Here is an 8,321-nt window from a genome sequence, read left to right on the forward strand (position 1 = left end):
ATTAGAAAATTATTTAGTTTCCACTGTTATGCTGATGATACTCAACTATATATCTCAATGAGACCAGATGAAACTTCTAAATTATCTAAGCTAAAAGAGTGTGTTAAAAATGTAAAAGATTGGATGACCAATAATTTTCTCCTATTAAATTCGGATACAACAGAGATATTTCTTATTAGACAAAAAAAAAAACAGTACACAGAATCTATAGTAGACTACAGTAGAGCTGTAGTCAAGTCCAGCTTTGTCAAGTCCAAGACCAGGACTAGTCGAGACCGAGTCAGGACCGAGTCCAAAAAGGTTCGAGTCCAAGTCAAATCCAAAAGTTTCGAGTCCAAGTCAAGACCGAGTCGAAACGTGAGAGAAAAAATTATTCTCTTCAAGACACCATACTTAACTACTGATATTGTAAATGTATGTGATGCAAGAGACAGCATATCTCCTATTCTAAGAAAATAATTTTACATTATTTGTAATGATCAAAAAGCATTTGCATTTGCAAATTAACAAATCTGTAGGACAGGGGTCTCCAAAGCCAATGCTCTGCAGAGTTTAGCTCCAACTGGCCTTAACACAGTGTGTCTAGTAAGAGCTTGACTAGCTGATTTAAGTGTGTTTAATTAGGGTTGGAGCTAAACTCTAAAGGAACTGGCCCTCTAGGACCGAGTTTGGAGCTGTAGGGTCAAATAACTTTTATGTACTTTATTTACATTTTATTTACTTTATAATGCTGCTGTTTGCTGATATTATGTCTGTGGTCAAATTTTTATATGACTGATGCCTTGGCGCAGCACACACAGGCTAGAAGGGATACGTTTGGCTCTACTGGGCATGTGCACATACAGCAAAATTTTTGTCATACTGTACTAGGGCTTGCATGGACTAGTCGAGTAGTTGTGATCGACTACTTCAACTTACATCAACTACATATTGCGTAGCTGTTACTTTTAATGACCTTATTTATGTTGCATGTAAAATATAAATATGTAATGTAATAATTATGGTTGTGCCTGAAGCTGGAATACCCTATTTGGAATGGCACAGATAATGGCTTCAAAAACTAATAACGGAAAAGGAATTATTCTGCCTGAATACGAGGCTGAAGCTGGCACAGTCCGGTGTTTGCTAGATAATATTCTAAAAACAATATTATACACAGACCTCTAAAGTCACGAGTGTGAAGTAAATGTAAACTTTATGAGTGAAAAGAGCGCAAATCAAACACCTCTCCATGCATCTCTCATAGATCAGAGCATGGCAAGAGTAATATCAGCTATAATAATACATCATACACGTTCTATTATTTATATATATATATTTAAATTGCGACCAATCAAACAGCCGCATTGCCTTTCAGTCTCTTAAGAGCCAAACCAGTTCTCTCTCAAGAGTAGGCTAATAATCAGCTTAGATACGGATACATTTTCTACTTGTCCTAAATGCTTGCATCTTTATCTTTTGCTGGTTTTCGCAGCACACGCACATTTGTTTAGGGAAGTTCACTAAACATTAAGACTCGCTTAAAGAGTTCTGCGTAATGAAAATGTGCGAACTGAATGGATTCAGTCAAGTTTAAATGGTCACTAAACGTTTGTCATGACATCTCTCTGCTTGCATGATAAATATTATTTTATAAAAATTAATAATTATTTGAGTTTAACATGACATTTTTGTTCAGTGATAACTATGAAAAAAGATAACGGTCTTATCAAGTAACTGTACGACATTGTATCCGAATGCAGATACAAAAATGTTTGTGATTGTTACAGATACAAATACAGATACAAATATAGCTGCAAGCAGCAATTACGGGGCCAAGCACTCCACCGGCAAAATTTAGGAGCTAAGCATGGCATGAAGGACCACACCAAATGCAACAGTGAGCAATTACAGCAATTGTAGGATGATTGTAATTGAAATGGCTGAAAAATCACAAATACAACCACTAGTAATATGATTAAATGGCTTATCACTTTTGAAGAAGAGGTGGCACTGTTGTCAAACCATTTTGGCGTGTTCTGTGAGAGATGACAATGGCACACACAAAGTTTTGTGTCAAGATGCCAAAGCATTGCAGCGATACAGGCTGAAGTGTCATTTTGGCATGATGCCTCAAATTCGTCGCGGTGGTATGCCAAAACCATTTTGTCTATCGACACAAAATCCATAATTTTTTGTCAGCACAGTCTGAAGATCATCTGATTCGAATTTGGTGAAAATCGGACCAACGGTTGATGAGGAGATCGAAAAAGTAGGTTTTCAACATAAATTAAGATGGCTGATCGGAAGTTCAGCTTACTCTGGCATATTTGGTATCTATGTTGTCGGCATAAGCCAGGGAATATTTTGACACCAGTTTCATTGCAATATGCTAATGCATTAAAAAGTTATTAGCATTTTTAAAAGTCTAATTATTAACCGTTAATGAATGGTTTATTACTCTTGACCAATAGGTGGCGCTGTTAGCCAATTTATATGGCATGGTCAGTGTGAGGTGGCGATGACACATACAAAGTTTGGTGCAAATAAGCCAAAGCTTTGCAGGGATACAGCCTCAAATGCATTTTGGCACGATTCCAGCAAATTCGTTGATGCGCTAAATGAGAACCGTTTTGTATATCGACACGAAATCCATAACTTTTTGCCAGCATGGTCTGAAGATGATCCATGTCTAATTTGGTGTAAATTAGACTAACGGTCTAGGAGAAGTTCGAAAAAGTAGGTTTTCAACATTAAACAAAATGGTGGACAGGAAGTATGGCCAATTTTGGCATAATTGGTATCGATGTTCTCAGCAAAAACCACAGAATATAGGGAGACCATTTTCATTTCAATAGTCTAATTTATTCAAAAGTTATTAGCATTTTTGTGACATTTCATTATAACTTTTGACCACAAGGTGGCGCTGCCACCAAACTTTTTGAGTACCTTCAGGGCATGGAGCCGAAGATTTTTGTAATTATTTTTGTAATGATACGATAATGCGTTCAAAAAATACAGCATTTTAAAACATAATTCAAAATGTCCAACGCCTAAAATGGCTGACAAAGGAAAATTGGATATCATTCGACTCGACATGACTCACTGAATCTAAAGAGACCAGTTGTGTGATTTTTGGCCAAACCATTCAGAAGTTATTAGCAATAATTAGCATTTTTCATATCTCCTAACCACTAGGTGGTGCTGCATCGAAACACTGCAGGTAGTCTCAGGTCATGGTTATTATAACACACACCAAGTTAGGTCTCAATATGCCAAACTGTTGCCGAGATATAGCCTCACATGCATTCTTGCGTGCTTTTCGTCAAATTTGTTCATGTGTCATTCGAGAACGGTTGGACGAATCAACTTGAATTCCATAACTTTTTACCAGCATGGTCTGAAGATGATCTGGGCCAATTTTTGTGAAAATCGGACTAATGGTGTTTTTCACATGCGTGCTTTTTAATGCTAGTTTAATTCTCAAATAGATCTGTTACTTAAGTAATGGTTCACAAATGGTTCACTTTTTTTAGGTTCTGACTGCCACCAGAGTCAATGATTCAGTGAGTTCCTAATAAGAAAATATATTCATTTGTTAACACCTAGTAGTTTAAATGTATTATTTATTGCTTTATTTATCATCAGGAGCAGAGACAGTCTGGGCAGCAGCATCAATATTTTATTACTTATTATTACAAAGTATTTATATAAGCTACATGATTAATAGTGCTGCTATCAGTATTCTTTTAACATTGATTCATTACCCTTTAGACACAACAACATATCATCCAAATCATCTCCAAGTGGATGGCAGCAAGGATCCAGGATCAAGAGATCATTCTTCATGAAGACTGTTCCACAGGAAGCAGTTTATCCTGGGTGAAAAAGTAAACCTGGTTGTTTCAGCATCACTCAGGCAAGACTGAACGCATTTAAATTGATTTCAGTTGGTTATGTGTTTCAGGTCATCCTGACCATTCTGCTGTCCTGGATGTAAGGCCATGCTGGAACTGCATTTCTCATGGTTGAAAGATTTATGCGGCGTATCCAGACATATAACTCCCCATTCACACGGGGCGTCAGCATAGTATAATCATATCCTTTGTGTCATATTGATGATTTATTACCCTGATTTATGGAGGGTCCAGTCAGTGATGATTGACAGGTTGTCATATGTCAAATGTGTACATGGTCAGATATGGATTGATTTATGGCTATATGGCCTGTCTGTCACAATGACTGCCATGTCACTGGGTCCTGTCACCCTTGATTGACATGACAGAGGTGTGTGTAAATCAAAAGATCAAACAGATGTCAGATTTGACATTCAATGTATTTATTACTGGATATATGATGGTTGTATCTCTAACCAGAGCTGTGGGGGTTTTTGTGGAGTTCCTTCCTGACCTGTTACCCACTTCCAGTCAGGAGGTGTTTTGGTTCCTCCCTGGAAAAATAAAAATGGCTGAGCAAAAGTGAGTGTATTGACACCTTGACAGGATCAATGTTTGTTTGATCTATATGGTATATGTTGATACCTAGACATCAGCAGTGTGGCTACCGACTGGTCTACATCCACCTCTGAAAAGGAGGTTGTCTGGGCCTCTGGCTTTCATGTTTGTGTTTTACAGTAGGTCAACACCTTTGGAGGATTGGTTTCTAGACACCAGAGCCCAAAGCTTCTCCCCTGTCTGTTTTCCTCCTGTGATGGAGTCGGTGTAGTCCGGTATAATGTTTTAATATGCTTGTTAACGGTAATGTGGTTTGTTTGGGGGTTGGAGGATATCCAGACACGTGACCATCTCAAACCTCTAAATGGTTCAGTTCAGCTTGATCTATAGGCTCAATATTGATTGCTAAGCCATCACTGTTTTGATTGTTTGCAACAATACTGGAATGCTCTGGAAATACGTATGTACAACATATTTTCCATGTCAATAAAGTACCTAAAAATTTAAAACTGAAACATAGAATTAAAGAGTTCACCAAGAACATTACCCATCAAACTTTCTATATGCTTCTGAAAAGGTGTTATTTTTGGGTATTTTCTTTTTACCTCATCTTTATGTGTTTATGCGAACACCTCTGTAGGATCAGTACAACCTGATCTGTAGGTTGAATAGATAAACTAATGAAGAGTCATAAGTTAAAAATGTTTCAACATCCTTGCTCACCGTCCCTATCCTCCAAATCCACCTCACCTAACAATTTACTTCTGACTGAAGGTGGTTGTGGGGTCAAACTGACAGTGGATGCGAGTATCATCTATGTTCTTGTGTTAATGGCTTTACAACATCCACCTCATATTATATGCACAGAATCATGCTTTGGTTCAGTTCATAAAGCACAATAAAACAACAATGGTTGACCATTGTGCTGAACAATATTGCTTAAAATCAAAGTACGTAACATGATATGACAAGACAAAACAAATTGTAAATAAACAGTGGTTTAGACAACGAATCAACACTTTAGCTGATTCTTTGGGCTCTCAGTCACACACACACACACACACACACACACACATATTGGGTTTCCATGTTTTATGGGACATCCCGTAGACGTAATGTTTTTTTTATTTTTTATATACTGTACAACTTGTATTTTGCATCACAATACACCAACCTTACACATAAACCTACCCCTTAGAGAATATTTTGTTCATTTTAAGATTTTCAAAAAACTTCATTCTGTATTATTTATAAACTTGTTTCCTCACAGGGACAAAAACAATCCACAAGGATTTGAGATCACTGTCCCCGTAACGTAGGGTATACCTGAACCACACACACACATACCCGTTTATCGGGCTAGAGGGACAATTTTTGAAATTTTTCACAAATTCGTCTGGGCATAGGGCTATGGGGACACCAGGTTCCATAGGTGCTAGAGCTACAAAAAACATATAAAAAATCAGCGAACCTATACACAGCTTAAAATTAAAAGATTTTCTTTGCACAACTGAGATATAAAAAAAAAGGCAATTTTTCAGACTTTCTGGTGGTTTGTAAAGACTTTTCTGTAACCCAGTCTATAAGGACAGTGTGGTGTACAAAGTCAGTGATGTCATCATACACGCACACACACACCGAGTATAACCTGCTCTGAAAGGACACGTGGTGTGTAAGACCAGTTCATCACACACACACACCGAGTATAACCCGCTCTGAAAGGACACGTGGTGTGTAAGGCCAGTTCATCACACACACACACTGAGTATAACCCGCTCTGAAAGGACACGTGGTGTGTAAGGCCAGTTCATCACACACACTCACAGAGTATAACCCGCTCTGAAAGGACATGTGGTGTGTAAGAACAGTTCATCACACACACACACCGAGTATAACCCGCTCTGAAAGGACACGTGGTGTGTAAGGCCAGTTCATCACACACACTCACAGAGTATAACCCGCTCTAAAAGGACACGTGGCGTGTAAGAACAGTTCATCACACACACTCACAGAGTATAACCCACTCTGAAAGTTACTTTGGTCTTATAATCCATGTGTTCTGAGGCACACCATTATGATAATATGGAATATATTACTTTTTGTTTTCTCCGTTGACCTCTGTTGTGCATTAGAATTACTCATCACATCGGGACATACTTTGCAGATAAATGTACATAAGGAGGACAATCACTCCATTCTACACTTCTTCCTCTAGAAAACATCAGCACCTCCAATCAAATTCTGTCAAGCTACAAAAATTTACAGAGAACACCACAGCTCTTATCTGATGGGATCTACTAACAGGTGGGTCAAGTGTCATTAAAAGAACTAGGAGCATAACACAAAAACAGTGCTTGCATCCACTAGGACAAACTCAACCCCACCAGCACATGTATTATGGAGTTTTTCCATGTCCTGAACCAACTGCCAACCACACTGCGATCTGCGTGTTCAGGGTCTGCCACTGCCCACTGCACCAGATCATACATGAACTCTATTGGTGTTAGACAACACGTTTCAGGACCTACTCATTGTCGAAATCATACTCTAGATTTAATACTGTCACATGGAATTGATGTTGATGGTGTTGAAATTATTCAGCCAAGTGATGATATCTCAGATCATTATTTAGTTCTTTGCAAAATTCATATAGCCAAAATTCTAAATTCTACTTCTTGTTACAAGTATGGAAGAACCATCACTTCTAACACAAAAGACTGCTTTTTAAGTTATCTTCCTGATGTATCCAAATTCCTTAGCATATCCAAAACCTCAGAACAACTTGATGATGTAACAGAAACTATGGACTCTCTCTTTTCTAGCACTTTAAATAAAGTTGCTCCTTTACGCTTAAGGAAGGTTAAGGAAAACAGTTTGACACCATGGTATAATGAGCATACTCGCACCCTAAAGAGAGCAGCCCGAAAAATGGAGCGCAGCTGGAGGAAAACAAAACTAGAGGTATTTCGTATTGCTTGGCGGGAAAGTAACATATCCTACAGAAAAGCATTAAAAACTGCTAGATCTGATTACTTTTCTTCTCTTTTAAAAGAAAACAAACATAACCCCAGGTATTTATTCAATACAGTGGCTAAATTAACGAAAAATAAAGCCTCAACAAGTGTTGACATTTCCCAACACCACAGCAGTAATGACTTTATGAACTACTTTACTTCTAAAATAGATACTATTAGAGATAAAATTGCAACCATTCAGCCGTCAGCTACAGAATCACATCAGACAGTGCACTATAGACCCCCTGAGGAACAGTTCCACTCATTCTCTACCATAGGAGAGGAAGAATTGTATAAACTTGTTAAATCATCTAAACCAACAACATGTATGTTAGACCCTATACCATCTAAGCTCCTAAAAGAGGTGCTTCCAGAAGTCATAGATCCTCTTCTGACTATTATTAATTCCTCATTGTCATTAGGATATGTCCCCAAAACCTTCAAACTGGCTGTTATTAAGCCTCTCATCAAAAAACCACAACTTGACCCCAAAGAACTAGTTAATTATAGACCAATCTCGAATCTCCCTTTTCTGTCCAAGATACTAGAAAAGGTGGTATCCACACAATTATATTCCTTCTTAGAGAAAAATGGTATATGTGAGGATTTCCAGTCAGGATTTAGACCGTATCATAGTACTGAGACTGCTCTCCTTAGAGTTACAAATGATCTGCTCTTATCATCTGATCGTGGGTGTATCTCTCTATTAGTTTTATTGGATCTTAGTGCTGCGTTTGACACAATTGACCACAATATTCTTTTGCATAGACTTGAACACTTTGTTGGCATCAGTGGAAGTGCATTAGCATGGTTTAAATCGTACTTATATGACCGCCATCAGTTCGTAGCAGTGAATGAAGATGTATCCTATCGA

This window comes from Carassius carassius, chromosome 2 (genome assembly GCF_963082965.1).
Source record: "Carassius carassius chromosome 2, fCarCar2.1, whole genome shotgun sequence".
Classification (NCBI taxonomy): Eukaryota; Metazoa; Chordata; class Actinopteri; order Cypriniformes; family Cyprinidae; genus Carassius; species Carassius carassius.